Source organism: Lolium perenne, chromosome 4 (assembly GCF_019359855.2).
Source record: "Lolium perenne isolate Kyuss_39 chromosome 4, Kyuss_2.0, whole genome shotgun sequence".
NCBI lineage: Eukaryota > Viridiplantae > Streptophyta > Magnoliopsida > Poales > Poaceae > Lolium > Lolium perenne.
In genome coordinates this window covers 247,961,322-247,968,787 of record NC_067247.2, presented here as the reverse complement: position 1 = coordinate 247,968,787, position 7,466 = coordinate 247,961,322, and the positions used below count along the sequence as shown (strand labels likewise).

Sequence of the window (7,466 nt, the reverse complement as noted above, 5' to 3'; positions counted from 1 at the left end):
CGCGGTGCTCTCCATGGAAGCGTGTGCGCGGACGAAAGACGAAGCCGAACAGAAGGAGACGCTTGGTGGGACCTGTAGGGACATGTGGCACACATATGAGCCGGAGGACACGAGAGTTCCGTTCCTCAGGAGGATTTACAACATTTTTGTTTTTTACTAGTTGAGTGCCTGTGCGTGCACGGGTCTTCAAATGTTGTTTCACATCCACATGTGAACATAATGCCCTTGGAAACCCACCTTTTTGCACCGACAAGCATAATCGTGTTGGGTCTCATATTCCGCCTCATGTCGTGAAATACCTCATAACTTTTGAAATAAATTTTCAAGGTTCATAATCTCCAAAGAAGGCTCTAATTGCCTCTCCTTTACTTAAGCATTGCATGACAGTGAAGAGTTCAAATCATAGAAACCTTGAGTCAAGAATGAATTACGTCATGCCTCCTCCTTTTATGATCTTTTTTATCTAAATAATTGAATGCTCATACGTTGCCACATACATAAGTAGTATACCGCTCATCGTCTTATTTCATGAATGGGTTCATTTTTCGTCTCATCCCTCCTTTTGTTGCCACATACATAAGTAGTATACCGATCATCGTCTTATTTCATGAATAGGTTCATTTTTCGTCTCATCTATCCTTTTTTACCCACAAGCAACAAGAACAGAACGTGTTATCTTCCTCATCTACCCCGCTTAATAGTCGAGTGTCCCCTTCTAAACCATCCAAAGCAATATACATGAATTTTGGGAGTTCGAACAAAGGCAAATGATGAATTTTTCATCACATTCAGTCCAAGTAGCTACAACTGTACACACCACTTCAAATGTTTCCCCCCATACTTAGTCATCGTTGGAATTCACACCAAAAATTAAGAGCAACATTTCCAATCAATAAATGTGCGATAATTGAGCATCTTCCACTAATAGAAAAGTCTTGGGAGTCAACTGGACATCATAAGTGTCAAAAGTTATAACTGATCATAGTATCTCATTTACAAAGTTCAATGATGAACCACACTCTACTTTTCATTATAAAACCATAGATAGCAAATGCATCTAGTGCAACACGAGTTTCTATAGGAACATGTTTCTTTTGCTGCTTCCGCCCCCTCAGCCATAAAGGGGAACACGTGTTCCTTTGCTATCCCCACACATCAAAAATACCTCAGGTGCTCCTTGAGCGGAATTTCGAATATCTGATCCTGGAAATATATCATATGAGTTTATTCAGTTACATATCTATAAATATTTACCAAGGAGACCAAAAATATAGACCTCAAACGTTTACTTCATATAGCACATACCATCTTAAATTTGAAGAACGATTTAGCTAAGACATATACACACTATTCAACAATAATTTTCTTTGAAGGTCATTTCTCCAAATTTGAAGAAATACAATGGGCACAAATATATTATAAACCTAGGATACCGAAATTATTTATATCCATGGTAAATTTCATTTATACGTTATTACCTTTGAAAGAATAATAAACAATTGACTGATACTAATACCTCACCACAAAACAGATCTGATTGGAAAGAGGAAGGTACATCCCTTCTCTTACCCGTGATAAGCAAGACTACTGTCAAAGCCTAGGTAGGTCAGAGTACATCAATCTGACATATGCTAGTCGCTGCTGCCATGGATATACACAATCTGCATGAATCATGCATGTCATATGGAGGCAGACCTCGACCTATAACCTTGAAACTGGAATAAGTAGATATGATGTTAAACTACAGATGGGCATGTATCAAAATAATACAGGAAAAAGACTAAGAAAGATGCACTGTACCTTTGGTATGTGCACTGACTGCTCCATAGTGCATCCATAGGTCGATGTACGATTGATAACAATTTAGATAGTCCACAACAAATTTAATGGCATGTACCAACGGAATTTGGTTGTGGACCACCCACCCACCGTGTGCCACCACCTCGGCCTCGACGCAGCACATCAGTTAGCCACACTGTATGTCCTCATCTTCTCGCCCTCCTCGTGCCTCTCCTTTTCTTCTCCCCTCCTTCGCCTGGTCGGACCACGACACTATGTGCTCGCCAAGCTCAAGGCCATTCCTCTTGTTCATATCCCTATCACACATTTCGACCGACCATCTCAACCTAGAAAGGATGTCGGAACATCTATCAGGCCATGGGATCATTTAAGTTGTGACTCAGACAACTTCGACCTACCTAGTTACATATCTTAGGCATCTATACAAAACATATTGAGCTCCCTCATGTCTTTGTCGGTTAGAAACTACAATACCATTGCTGGTAATCGATGAACAGGAAGTGAAGAAGCAGAAGGTCTCATCTAATCCATTAGATGCTTTGATATGTAGTAGCTAGCTAAAATACCAATAAGATCTAGTTAGCAAACCAGTTCACACCATGAGCTTCCAAAGTAATAGCTAGCTAGTAAAAATATGTACTGACAGGTCAGGTACATGCACATACAATCGTTTTAATTAGTTCAGTTTCTCATAATCATTTAATTGATCCAGGTTCTTACAAACATAATACATTCAACAATTAGGTTATTTTCAATAAATAGTCAGACTGTTTAAGAAAAATGCATGCCTGATGATTTTGACAGAAATGCATCTATTCTTTCAATCCTCTGCGAAATTGCAAGGCAATACAAAGGCCAGAAATGGTGTATCATTATTACATACACCCAACTTTGCAGTATGGTGTAAATCAGATATCAGATATGAAAGAAGAAGAAAAACAAGACAATGCCCATTGCTCACTCAGATATGCATCATCCAGGATATTAAGTCAATTTTCCTTTTAGAAAGTCAATAGAAAACAACTGATTTGCAAGGGATAAGTTGTGGCCTGCCGAAACTGAAGAAAAGTGTGGTTTATACTGCAAGGATTACCATAGATTTTGCTTCTGGAGGAGTGGTCACTGTCGATGCCGTCAAGTACAACTGCTCAAAAGCATGTTCGTGTATTAAAAAAAATACATCAGAAATGTTAACACAACATATTAGCATAATTTTCATATGGATTGGACCTGCGAATTAGCATATAGCAACTATAAATACTTGACATCTTATAACAAGCTAGTGCAGTTCAGTACAGACTACCTAAGCCAGCAACTTGTGCAGCCAGTACATCATTGAAAATGGAAGGATGTTCCGGCAAACACTTCTACTTAGGAATCAGGCAAATGGAAGGATGTTCCAACACCTGGAATAAACAGAGACAGATTATCAACATTTGTAGATACAACTGTACCTACTGTATTAGTACCTCCAGATACAATTGTGAGTAGTAAAAAATATATGATATAAAAGCTTACTGTTTTGCAAGTTTAAAAACTAACCATTACTACATATATTGCCTGCAAGCTTCAAAATTATAGCAAGGATCCAATCATAGGGATTCCCAATCTGAGTTATAGGAGGAATAAATCAAACTTGTAGTCCTCACTGACCTCTTAGTACGGAAGAAGCTCGGTGATACTGTTGTCAAGAACAGAAGTTCAGGTCATCGATCTGAGGGAGGCGTTTGCGTCCCGGATGGCGCGGAGGAAGGCAACAGAGTCTGCGTCATCCCCGACCGCTCCGAGGAAGGGCGAGAGCTTCTGGGCGATTTACACAAAAATAACCCTTTGTTGAAAAAAACGCACAAAATGACCTTCCGGGCAAACTATTTCACGCATCTAACCCTTTTGTGTGGCGCCCTTCGCAAGGGCGCCACACATGTCTATGTGGCGCCCGTGGGAGCGGCGCCACACATTGTCGGTAGACAAGCTGGAGCCACCATGTATGACAGAATGTGTGGCGCCCTTGCGAAGGGAGCCACACAGAAGGGTGTGGCGCCCTTGTGAAGGGAGCCACATAGAAGGGTGTGGCGCCCTTGCGAAGGGAGCCACACAAAAGGGTTAGAAACGTGAAATAGTTTGGCTGGAGAGTCATTTTGTGCTATTACGCAAAAGGGTTATTTGTGTGGAAATCGCCGAGCTTCTGCATTGTCCCTTGCCCCATGGAGGAACAGTGGCTGCATCTCCAACCGCATGGAGGAATGGCAGAGGCGGCGTCCTCGTCGCAAAGGAGGGGCGGCGGCGCACCCCTAGGAATGAGGGGAACGGTCGCGGTGGCGGGATGTGCTTCCCGACAAGATAGGGAACCCCAGCACACGGTGGAACAACATCGGCGAGCGGGTGCTGACCCGTGTGGGCGGAGTGCGGAGGCCATGATCTCCAAAAACTGAAAGGAGAAGATGACGGGGTAGCTGATTAATTGATCGTGGGATTAGTGTGCGTAAAGATAATGAGATTGACTCCAGCGATAATTTAGGGATTTAGGCAATGACCAAGTGCGGGCATTGAATACAGAGATTAGCGGAATATGTATGCGGGAAGAAGAAAATAGAAGGGCCATCGCGTCGGCAGGAAATTTAATTTAACCTACTCATTTGTTGGGTTTGGCCCATCCGTGTGCGGGACGAAGCGGAGATGAGCGGGACGAAGCGGAGGACGTACCATGAGATCGACTGACGACGGAACGTCTTCCTTCTTTCTTAAGTAGTAGTACAGATTAAAGCATCTCCACTCGAAACTCCCGTATCTGGTGAGCTTGTATGGCGGGTTTCAGCGTTTTTAGACCATCTCCAAGCGCTTCCCTCAAAGCGTTTCCCAAAGAGATTTGGGGCGCCGGAAACCGTTCCAGCCGCGTCCCCCAAAGCCCATTTTTGTCCGGCGCGCCCCCATACGGTGTCCGGCGCCCCGAGCCCGTCCCCGTCCCACCGGGGACGCACCGGGCACGCTGGACACAACGAAAAACGAGGCGGAGAGTGGCGGGGCCGACCCGTCAGCGGCACAATTAATTTTAACCTAACCGTCGCCTACCTCGCGACGGAAGTTATTCGCGCGCAGTGACACATGGCGGCATCTTTGCCTTAATGGCGACGGAGGGGCAGGCGAGACGTCTCGTCGGTGCTGCGGCGACGAGACGCGTCGCCGGCGTGCGCACGCCACCGCCCGTTCCCGCGCTTTCTTCCCGCCTCTTCTCGCCTGTTCCCGCGCTTTCTTCCCGACGCCGGCGTCTATAAAAGGTCTCCCGGGTCAATGGTAGCCACCACACCCCGCCGGTTAGAAACACAACCCTCGTCGCTCCACCGCCGTCTCCTCCACCACCAGTAGCAATGGCGAACCGCCCCGGCGCTGGCCACTTCCCTCCACCGCCGTCTCCTCCACTTGCAGTCCCGGAAACGCAGGTCGACACCGACCCCTCAGCAGCGGCCCGGGAAGAGCGGTGGCGCGCACATCGTCAGCAGCGGCGGGAGGCAATGCAGCAGCAGGCCCGCCATCAGCGGGAGGCGGCGCAGGCGGCGTTCTGCGCCCATGGCCCCGCTGGCGGCGAAGCGCGGCGGCAGCAGCGTGGCACGAGCAAGCAGGCGCCACCCGTTGCGGCGTCCGACGCCTCGACGGGACAGAGGCGCGACGGTGCCGTGCCGGCGGAGATGGAGCAGCGGTGTGTTGACGAGCGCCAGCGCCAACGCGTTGAGCGGGATGCGCCGTACCGAGATCGGTGGGAGTCGATCGAGCGCGCAGCACCGGCGGCGCAGAGCGTCGGCAGCGGGAGGCGGCGCTGGCGGCGATCTGGGGGAGGCGGGCCGACGTGTTGGCGGCGGAGGCCGACAAGTTGGCGGCGGCGATGATGGAGGCACCAACAGATGTGGAGGACGATGCGCCAATGGAGGAGGAGGAGGCCGAGGCGGAGGAGACCAAGGTGGAGGACGACGACGACGAGTTCGAGTGGTCCGACGACGACGGGCCGCACCCGGACGAGACGGCCGATCAGCAACGCGCGCTCGTCGAGTCCTTCGAGTCGGAGAAGAAGCTCCAGGACGACGCCCGTGCCCGCGAAGAGGCGCAGATTCTACGCGCCATCGAGCTCTCCCTCCAGGCGGCGCAGCAGGGGAGGGCGGAGGAGGACGCGCGGCGGGAACGGAGCCGTCGGGCCACCGCCGAACGCAAGGAGAGGAGGCGCGCGCAGGAGGAGCTGCGGCGTAGGGGAGGCGACGACGGGGCGGGGCCGTCGAACGCACCGCCGGGCGGTCAGTAGTGTAGGTTTAGATGAAATCTAGCCGTTTTCATTCAAACTTTGTAATATATAATCAAAATTGAATGAAAACCTTTATTTTCATGCACCAAAATTCATTTGGGGCGGCGTTTGGGGGACGCGGCTGGGGAGCGACGTCCCCCAAAGGCGGCACGAACAAAACACGTCCCCCAAACGCTCAATCCGGCGCGGTTTGGTGGATGCTTTCAAGGACGCGGCTGGAGATGCTCTTATTATTATAGGAGGAGTATGAACCTATTCATAATTTTATTTTGGCTTTTTAGCCCTTTGAGAGGAGAGAGAAATAATGTTGTGGTCGGATACAGATCAGGTGACATGCATGTCACCGTGTGACATGCGGCCTAAATTCAAATTTAAACATTGCAAAAAAATATGAAAAAAATTGTGCATGTTCACAACACATATTAAGATATTTATGTGTTGTGAACATGCATGATTTTTTCAGAATTTTTCGCAATGTTTAAATTTGAATTTAAACCGCATGTCACACGGTGACATGCAAAAGGTGCATGTCACATGATCTGTGTCCGTTGTGGTCTTTCTACAAACTTGATCAAACATGAAATAGATTTTACTAAAGGGTTGGCAATAGAAAGTGGCATGGACATATATGCGATGAGTACTTGCAATTATTCCTCCATCTACACTAGATTCTACTATGTACAAACCAAATTCCGGAATGATGAATCAATTCGTTGTTGTTTGCGCGAATAGTGCAAGATGCGGTCGAGAACCTGAGATAGGAGTTGGGATGTGGCCATGTGGGGGCTGCCCGTTTAGCACTTTGGCATTTTTTGCTTAGAGCATCTTACAAGCATCTCTTTGGCATTTAGTAGTTGGCCGTGACGACATTGAGTCACACAATGACCAGAAAGCTGACCCCCAAAGAGAAGCGAAGACATGCAAAACGTGCACATAAAAAAATAATAGAGTATGGTAACGCCAACATCTTAAATTCAAAATTGCACTACTGGCAAGGTCATAAAAAGTTCACAAACCTTTTGACCATTCCACATTAAAACATAAATATATAAAAAGATGTACTCCATCCGGTTCAAAATAATTTTCAAAAAATAGATATATCTAGAAATGTTTTAGTGTGTAGATACATTTATTTTTGAGCAATTATTTTGAATTGTACGAAGTATCAAACACTCACTTATCCGGTCTTAGAAATGGTCCCTTGCCCGTTGTGTAATCCATATCTTGGGGAGAATAAGGGATGGAGTGGAATGAGAGGTGAGATGTCATGTCGCCTGACATGGAGATGTGTGAGATGCGGGCACACTGATGAGAAAGAAGGAGGTAGGAAGCTGACATACTACCTCCATACCAGTTTATTAGAGTATTACGTATATCG

The 7,466-nt window shown here is 47.1% G+C and overlaps 1 long non-coding RNA gene across 1 annotated transcript; it reads right to left on the bottom strand.

Annotated features, from left to right (window-relative positions):
• Positions 1 to 956: 956 nt before the first annotated feature.
• LOC127329976 (uncharacterized) lies at positions 957 to 3,600 on the bottom strand. Its single transcript, XR_007869073.1, has 5 exons — positions 3,454 to 3,600; positions 2,894 to 3,206; positions 1,801 to 2,126; positions 1,570 to 1,715; positions 957 to 1,203 (listed from the first exon to the last, which is right to left on the bottom strand). It is a non-coding gene; the product is annotated as an uncharacterized lncRNA (long non-coding RNA).
• Between the last annotated feature and the right edge of the window lie 3,866 nt (positions 3,601 to 7,466).